Source organism: Myodes glareolus, chromosome 18 (assembly GCF_982192425.1).
Source record: "Myodes glareolus chromosome 18, mMyoGla1.1, whole genome shotgun sequence".
In the NCBI taxonomy this organism is placed as follows: domain Eukaryota; kingdom Metazoa; phylum Chordata; class Mammalia; order Rodentia; family Cricetidae; genus Myodes; species Myodes glareolus.
The window spans coordinates 18,420,767-18,428,974 of record NC_142043.1 but is presented as its reverse complement, the minus strand read 5'-3'; the positions used below and the strand labels follow the sequence as shown (position 1 = coordinate 18,428,974).

Sequence of the window (8,208 nt, the reverse complement as noted above, 5' to 3'; positions counted from 1 at the left end):
TCATCACTGACAACAGAAATTTAAAATTAGTTTGGAAACCACACAAAGGACAAAACTTCATTACAACACAAATGTCAGGAAGCAAAAATTATATTAATTTTCTATAAAGCCCATTCTAAAGCTAAAGTCATAGACAGGAGACAGGCTCCTTGTTTCTAAAACTCACAAACAGTGTGTTATCAAAGGGAAGTCTGGACCTGAAGATGCTCAATAATTTGAAGTTATCTGTAAATAATTTGTAAAGGTAAAATTTTAAAATGAAATTTATATCAAAATGTGTTACTTGGCAAAGTAAGAAACTATCTCAATATTACATGTACATTTGACTTTCTAACATAGGAATCAGTGAGTGCTTTCTAAGAGGTCCTGGTAAATATTTAAGTTCTGCCACAACCATTAAAATCTGACGTCATAAGGCTAACTAAACACAGATATTATATAAGGACAAGAGGCTAGTGGAGTTCACATCAATCTGAAGTCATAATAACAGACGACTGAGCAGGGGTGGTCCATGGTCTATGATTTTCTAACCTTTATTCCAATGTATTTTGATGCAACAAGTCAGTATTATTATTCTTATGATATTAAAATGATTGATATCAGTTGAAATACGTTATTGTCCAAGACAACTTGATTTTCTGACTTCAAAATGCATCAGAGGAAAGAACTTTGAAAAGAATTTCCCAATCGTACCATGTTAATGCTACTTATACCCTTATGCAATTTAATGTCACACTTTACATGTTTCATTGGTGTATAAAAAACCACCAAGTGGAAAAAATCCATTAAATGATCCAAAGTGGAAAACTCAACCATTATAGTTTATCTCCAGTAAGATAATACTAAACCTTATCTATTTACACTTAACCAGGGACATATAGTTTTATTGCTGACAGAATAAAAACATAGAGTCACACTAATGATGAAGCTGTTTAAGTTTCCCTTTGAATGGGTTTATAGTCAGCCAATGCGGAGCGCACAGCAATAGGACATAATGACCCACAGGAAAAGAAATGTGATGCAAAGAAAAGTGATGGGTTTCTCTATAAATAAGCCATTCAATTGTAGTCGGAAGATGGAATTTCACAGGTAATGCTGTAAGTGGATAGTGTACATAGACATTTTCTGATGACGTAATCCCTGGAAGAGTTATCTTTTTGACCAGTTTCCACAAAATACATGGTTTCCTGTTCTTTCAATGTGTAGCCAACCAAATGTATCTTTATTCATTATGCTTTTTATTCCTGGAGCAACAAAATATCAAATTTAAATGACTTAAGAAAGAGGACGATAATTCTGGCTCACAGTCTCAGAGAAACAGTCCACTGTGTTGGGGAAGGCTTGGAGCCCGGACCAGCTCTGTCTGTAGGATGATCAGTGTCCTGTTAACATGAGAAAAACCAGAAGGCAAAGAGTTTGATCCAAGTTAGGCAGGAGTGCAACCGTTAAAGGCCTATGTCTAGTGAGGTCCACCAGCCAGGTCTTCCAGAAGCTCCACAGCCTTCAACATAACACTGAAACAAGCTTTCAAAACAAGTAGGATCGTTTGACATCCAAATGAATTTGACATATTTGCTAATGTTTCTGTGCAGTGGAGTCTTAAGTAGTTCAGTTTCCAAATGGCTATGACCCTTATATCTATCACTAAATTGATTGTGATTTGATTCCCACTTATAATTCCCCATTATAAAGAAACTTGAATGCGTATGTTGCAAGTTTCCATTATTTAATTTTTCTATCTGAAAGGTTTTTAGATAGAAATGAATTGTTCAACTTTTTGCCATTTCTATCCCCATATAGACTGGGCTACTATAAACTATTTTTTTTTCTGAAGCAAGTATTTGCAATACTAACAGATGAAAAAATATATATATATTTAGGTGTGAGGGGTAATCTCTGGCAGGACTACTATGTCTATCTGGAAAATTCACACCACCCAGGGAAGTATTCGACTCCTATTTTACTGCATACTTCCCTTTCAGTTCTGAGTTTGCTGAGTGCATGAGCAAAGTCTTTAGTGGATTTTTAACTCCATCCCTAGTGGTCTTTATACTATTTTTATTTGAAGCAGAATTGACATAGTTTTAGATTTGCTTGGTAAAATTATATCATTGGTAAGCTACCCAGGCAACTGCTTTAGCAGACACTTTCTCATCATATACTGGGCTTTTTGATACACCTTTTTCCTGTCTGTACATATTTACTGAACCTTTATGGCTGAGGACTTGACTATCCTGAAGACTGCTAGTTCAGGTATTCCCTGTAATCTGGTTGGTGTTCTGTCATGCATGTCTTTCTGTCTGAACTCTATCCCTGACTGACTTTCCTATTAACTTCTCCTCTTGCCTCTACAAAAAAAGTATCCCCGACTTAAGTGCCTTAAACCAGTTTGAATTTATACACTTGCTATTCTAAAAGCTAGAAATCTAAAATACTTTCACTGAACTTAAATCCAGGAGTCAGCAGAGCTAGTTCCTCTGGAATAATTTCTAATTGGAAAATCCATATTCATGATTCCTTTAACTTTTCATGCTTCCAAGGTTCTTTGGAATCAGAACCCCTACTTATGATTCTTATGGAATCAGTCATAGCCCCTACTTCCATCTCCAGAATACCTCATTCCAACTCGTGTTTATCAAAACTCCTTGGACTCTTGAGCCTCCCTCTGATAAAGGCATGTGTAATGACAGTTATGACACACTAGAACAGTCAGAATAATCCCCTCACCTCAAAATTCTTAATTTCGATTGTCAAGTCCTCTTTTTTAGTATAAGGATAAGCTTCGGGGTTACAGCGACTACAGAACCTAGGGACCTAAGACTGTATGTTTCTTCCTTGAATATACTCTCTACGTGCCAAGGATCTACGTTCCTCATCATACAAACTGCCCTCACTTCCACTTCAATTTACATAAAAATCTTAATCCACTTCAACTTCTTTTCAATTATGTACTAGAACTGAGTAGACAAAGGGCCTCTGATAGTGTCCTTTGGCTTTAGATGCCACAAAAACCCAATACCATTTCTCTCATCTGTTTTTTTCCTCCAAATTGTCACAACTATTTCACACACCTCTTCTTGCTCCTTTAGCTGCTTATCCTGCCTCCACTTCCTCTCACACTCTGTCCCTCAGCCCTGGCCCTAGTTGTGACTAACTTCATCTGGATCCTAAGCTACTATGAAGCCTTGAACGGATTTCCCAGTCTCTAACTGTCATAATCAGACCAGTCAGGATGCTGTGGAAGCAGAGTGTAAAACAGTGAGAAAATCCTGAACTGAAATACTAGTGGTAAGGCAAAAATAAGAAGACATATTCCAATGCTCTAAGTGAGTTAATCTGAAGTAGTCTCACCATACACACACACACTTGAAAAGATGACATGGTGGGTATAATAATTAACTGTATAAACATTTCATAATACATATCAATAATTTTTATTTATGCATCAAATATATGCCCATATAATATTGCAAGGCATAATTCAATAAGACTAAAATTTTTAAAAATTATAAGTAGGAGGAAAGATCGATAAGAAAGTGCTATGGCAAGAAAAGAGGGAATTTAAATAATATAGAAAGACTTCTCAATGTCCACCATGAAAATCTAGATGCACAGCATGTTTTTAACGAGGACCAGGAATGTGATGCAGGGGGAAACACAGGGGATGTGACAAACACATTCACGATGAATTTGGAGATTGGGTAGTATATTCAAGAGATACCATCAGTACGTATTGGCCTCTGATGAATCAAACCAGCTCACTATGACGGTCAATGAGAGCACAAGAACACCTGAGAACCTCTAGGATAGACTTGGGAGATATACACACCGTTTTCCTCTTTTTCTAGGTCTGGTTAGCAGCAAAATACTTGCTTTAGAAATTTAGCATCATGCCTAGAGCCAAGGGATGAGACCACAAAAATTAAGCCGTCTCCTCACTTAAGTCCAGGGTGAGGTGAGATCTGAGGAAGTAAGTAGGTGCATGCAAATGGAATCCAAGTCTTCAAAAACATCAGGATATTTCTGATCCTTCTGAAATTTAACTATGCAAGATTGGGTGTAATCTTCATTTTCCCAATAAATCTGTTCTTTAGTCTTTTAATAAAACAGTAAGCATGTAGTTGTGCTGTTCCAGAACTCAAAATAGAGATCTGAGACGGAGATGCCGGTAGGCAACAAGAATAGTGTGTGGTCAGGAGAAAACATTAACAAAGCTTCAAGATAGAAATAAGGAAAGAAATAAAAGATTAAGAAAGAGCTGACCATTAAAAAAAAAACCAACCTTTTTTCTTTCTAAGAAAGGAGAAACAATATTTGTTAAGTAATAGAAGAGGTCAGTAAAATATTTGTTTTTTATTTAGAAAGGAAATAATGGGTAAGCAAGCTAGAGAATTTAAAAGGATCCGTAATATGAGCAAAATTCTCTGAACACAAATGCAAATCTGTGTTTCTGCAAAACACGATGGAGATGTGATGCTTTAACCATGTCTCCATGAAATCAAGGTAATAGCATTAAATCCTGGAAAAAATATAAAAATATGGGGTAACTATTTTTAGGAAGAGCTTCAGAGACAGGGTATCTGAATGGAATTAGAGCAATTGGTTTCTAAAATAGGAAATTGCAGTATTCCATCAGGAAACTCACAATCATGATGTTTTAGTCTAGCTTTTCCTATGATGTAGAATTGTAAGGTTTTCTGGAGATAGGATGGGGGCAAGGTTCACAGGTAGGAGAATATTTTGAGTATAGAACTCTCCCTACTGTTTGTCACTTGCTGTGATAAAATTAAAAAGGCCTGGGAAATTTCCCTCATACATGGTGTCTGCAAAAGGATCGCCCACTTCTATATTTTTGGAAAGGGGATATCCCCTTCCATGCATTTCACTGGTTGTTAGAAATTACAGGTTAAAATAAAAGTACCTAGTTTAGAAAACACATTTTCTTCAGAGTAGGTGCTGGAAAAGTGACCAAATACAAAGCCCAGACAGAGAGATTCTCTTTTTAAATAAAAAGTGCATAAACTTTAGTCTCGAACATTTTCTGGATGCAACTCAACTGTGATGCTACGTCCATAGGGCATGATAAAAACAATCTCACCTCTCTTGTGTGAATTCATTCATCTACAGCAAAGGACTCAGAAAAATGTGCCTTAATCAGTTTGCATAGATGATAGAAAGGAAAGAGAGAGAGAGAGAGAGAGAGAGAGAGAGAGAGAGAGAGAGAGAGAGAGAGAGAGAGAGATTCAACAAACAGTACCCAGTAGTTGGGATTACTTTGTGTTTTGTCAGGGAGAATGACTTAAAGAGCCCTGAGACGAAGTATCCAATATGTGAAGCTTCCACCTAGAAAAGGAAGCGATTCAAGTTAAAGATAGACATCACTCAAGCCACCCTTTTTGCCCAGGGCCAAACCGGTTTGTTGTCTGTTGTTGAAGATGAAAGAGAAGCACTGTGCAGTCCTGATGTCAATTGCCACTGTGGGTGTGACAAGCCAAAAGACCACTGTGCTAATCTGTGTGATGCATAGCCACACTGCTTCAGCAAGGCAATGCATAGTTGGCATTCCCACCGCCAATTCCATCCAAAACTCGCCGCATTCTCTCTTCCACACTGATGGCTTTTAAAGACAAGTAAACTAAAACCACTGTTTTCGTGTGATTTCCCTGCTGCACAATGTACTTTAATCACTGCTAATGTTGAGAAAACAGTCATTCCTTCCACATGCACAAAAGGGATTTTCGTTCACTCGTGTCCTTGAAAAGTCCGGATGTCTACTACTCAGGAAGAAATGTTTCCGTGGGAGGAAGGGAACCGAAGCCTAGCCTCGAGGCCGCCCTCCCGAGTGGAAGATGGGAAACACCAGGAACGGTGCAGGATCAAGCACATCTCCACATTGGAGCTCTGAGAAGTGATTTAGCACAGGTGTTTAATTATGATGCGTTAGGGAAATGGGTGAGGCTCAATGGCCCTCAAACACAAGCCTCCACCTGTGCGGTGGCCGTCCATTGGTTTGTGCAGGGCTCATACGGAGAAAACTGTTTCTGCTCCAGCTCTGCTCAAGGGCCATTCTTGCCTTGGTGTAACCAAGTTCACTGCCAGGAAACCACAGGTTTTCTCCACATGAGCAGGTCCATTATGCAAGTTTATAATCTGCATCTGGGTTGTCTCCCCTGGAAATAGACACTTCTGAAAGCAAGGGGGAAATCGGAATAATTCAAGATGTCCTGCAGGGAAAATCTCTCCAGGTACCTTCCACAACAGAATTTGTGAAAAGCAAGGCAAACAAAAATGCTGGTCAAATGACCAAGAAAGATCATGGTAATTCATCCTGAAATAATAGTCTGTCCTCTATAAATGGCTTGGTAGTTAGGAAGACTATTTATTGAGCTAAAACTGGCACAAGAACTTTTTAAGTATTATCTCAAATTAAACCTTATTGGAAAGATACTATTGAAATAACTAAATAACTATCGTTGATATGAGTTTATCAAGAAACTTTGCACTGTCGCAAACCAATATCATTGTTTGTCTTTTCCTTAATTGTGTGGCTTTCTCAGACTCTGTGCACAAAATTCTAGAGCCAAGACAGTGTAAGTGAACAGTAGAGAAGCCACGATTTGTTTTCTGAATTCCAAAGCCTACCAGTCTATCTCAGCATATATTTATTTTCTTAAATTTTTTAATTCATTTGTATTTTATGCACAATGTTTTGCCCAGAGTAATGTCTATGTGAGGATGTTGGATCCCATAAAACTGAAGATACAGTCACCTGTGAACCACCATGTGAGTGCTGGGAATTGAATCTGGGTCTTCTGGAAGAGCAGTGAGTGCTCTTAACCACTGAGCCATCTCTCCAGTCCCACATATATTTCATTTAATAAGAAATATCTGTATTTTGTTACATTTTTGCATTGCATGCATGCTTTCAAGTTTGTATACATAGGCCAGAGAACTCTGGGGAACTGGTTTTCTCCAAATAACATATAGATCTCAGGGATGGAATTCAGGAGCTAGTTCACTTAGGAGAATAGATTAGATAAAGGATGTAGATTACCCATGCAGTAAATTCCACAGGATAGTTGTATATGTAATGTTTCATTTGAATTGAGGATCTGTTAAACACAGTATAAGAGTCTAGCCCAGAACATTTAAGACAAGGCAGTACAATGCCAGGCTCTGTACCATGCCTGAAAATGTCTTCTCAGGTAGCAGACTCACTGGGGCAATGCCAGGAGGTAGGGGTCCTCTAAGCAAAGGCTACTGCGAGCACCATGGTAGTTGCCAATTTTCTCCTTTAAGAAGCAGAATTTTTGTTCTTGGGAGTTCTGGAAACAATAAAACATTATTGGAGAGGTTTATTCTTTGCCAAATACAATGAAGCTTAATTTCATATAATCTATTGGTCAAAACTCCCCTTGTTTCATGATTTTCAAAGCATATAAATTTAAAACATCTATTGTAAACTAGTTTTAGTACTCCCCTGAAAATGTATCATATCAAAGTTGATTCACCAGCATGTGCCACTTCAGATAATCGCTCAGAATGCCTGATGTTCATTTTATACCACTATTCATAACAAGATACCTAAAAATACTTGGCTTTGATCTTGGATCTCTTACTGTCCTCTCTTGGGGTGCGCGTATCTCCTCGCCCCTCCTCCTGTCTTTTTCCTCTCCTTTCTCTTCTCCTTCTCCCCCCCCACTCTCTTTCTCCTTTAAGTAATAAATATCCAATCCTATTCTGTAAAAAAAAAAAATACTTGGCTTTTTATGGTTCTATGAGTCAAACTGAGTTCCTCACACATACTAGATAAGCACTCCATCAGTCTACATCCCCAGCCCTACTAAAAATAAGTATTAAGTTCACCATAGATATTTAATAAGGATAAAATTTTACAACCAAGCTTGACCAAATTGAATATTTAAAATCTATGGATTTTTATTGTACATTAATTGTGCTTCAGTTTTCAAACATCTTACAAACATTCAGAAAGGCTGCAGGCTAGTAGTCCTCAAAGCTCAGTATTCCTACATCTGATGGATGCTGCTGCTTGGAATGAACGTGTTGGGCATGAATGCTTTTTCATGGCTCTTAATGGAAGCACATCGTCATCCCCTATCTTTAGGGTTTCAGAGAATGTGAGATTCAGTACCGGGGTCAGTGACATGCCGCAGCATTTGAATTCTCCCACTTGACGAATCACCACTT

The 8,208-nt window shown here is 38.0% G+C and overlaps 1 non-coding gene across 1 annotated transcript; it reads left to right on the top strand.

Moving 5' to 3' along the window:
- The first annotated feature begins 3,737 nt into the window (after positions 1 to 3,737).
- Positions 3,738 to 3,800, top strand: LOC146890731 (small nucleolar RNA SNORD29). The gene has a single exon (XR_014998482.2). It is a non-coding gene; the product is annotated as a small nucleolar RNA SNORD29 (small nucleolar RNA).
- The last annotated feature ends 4,408 nt before the right edge of the window (positions 3,801 to 8,208 follow it).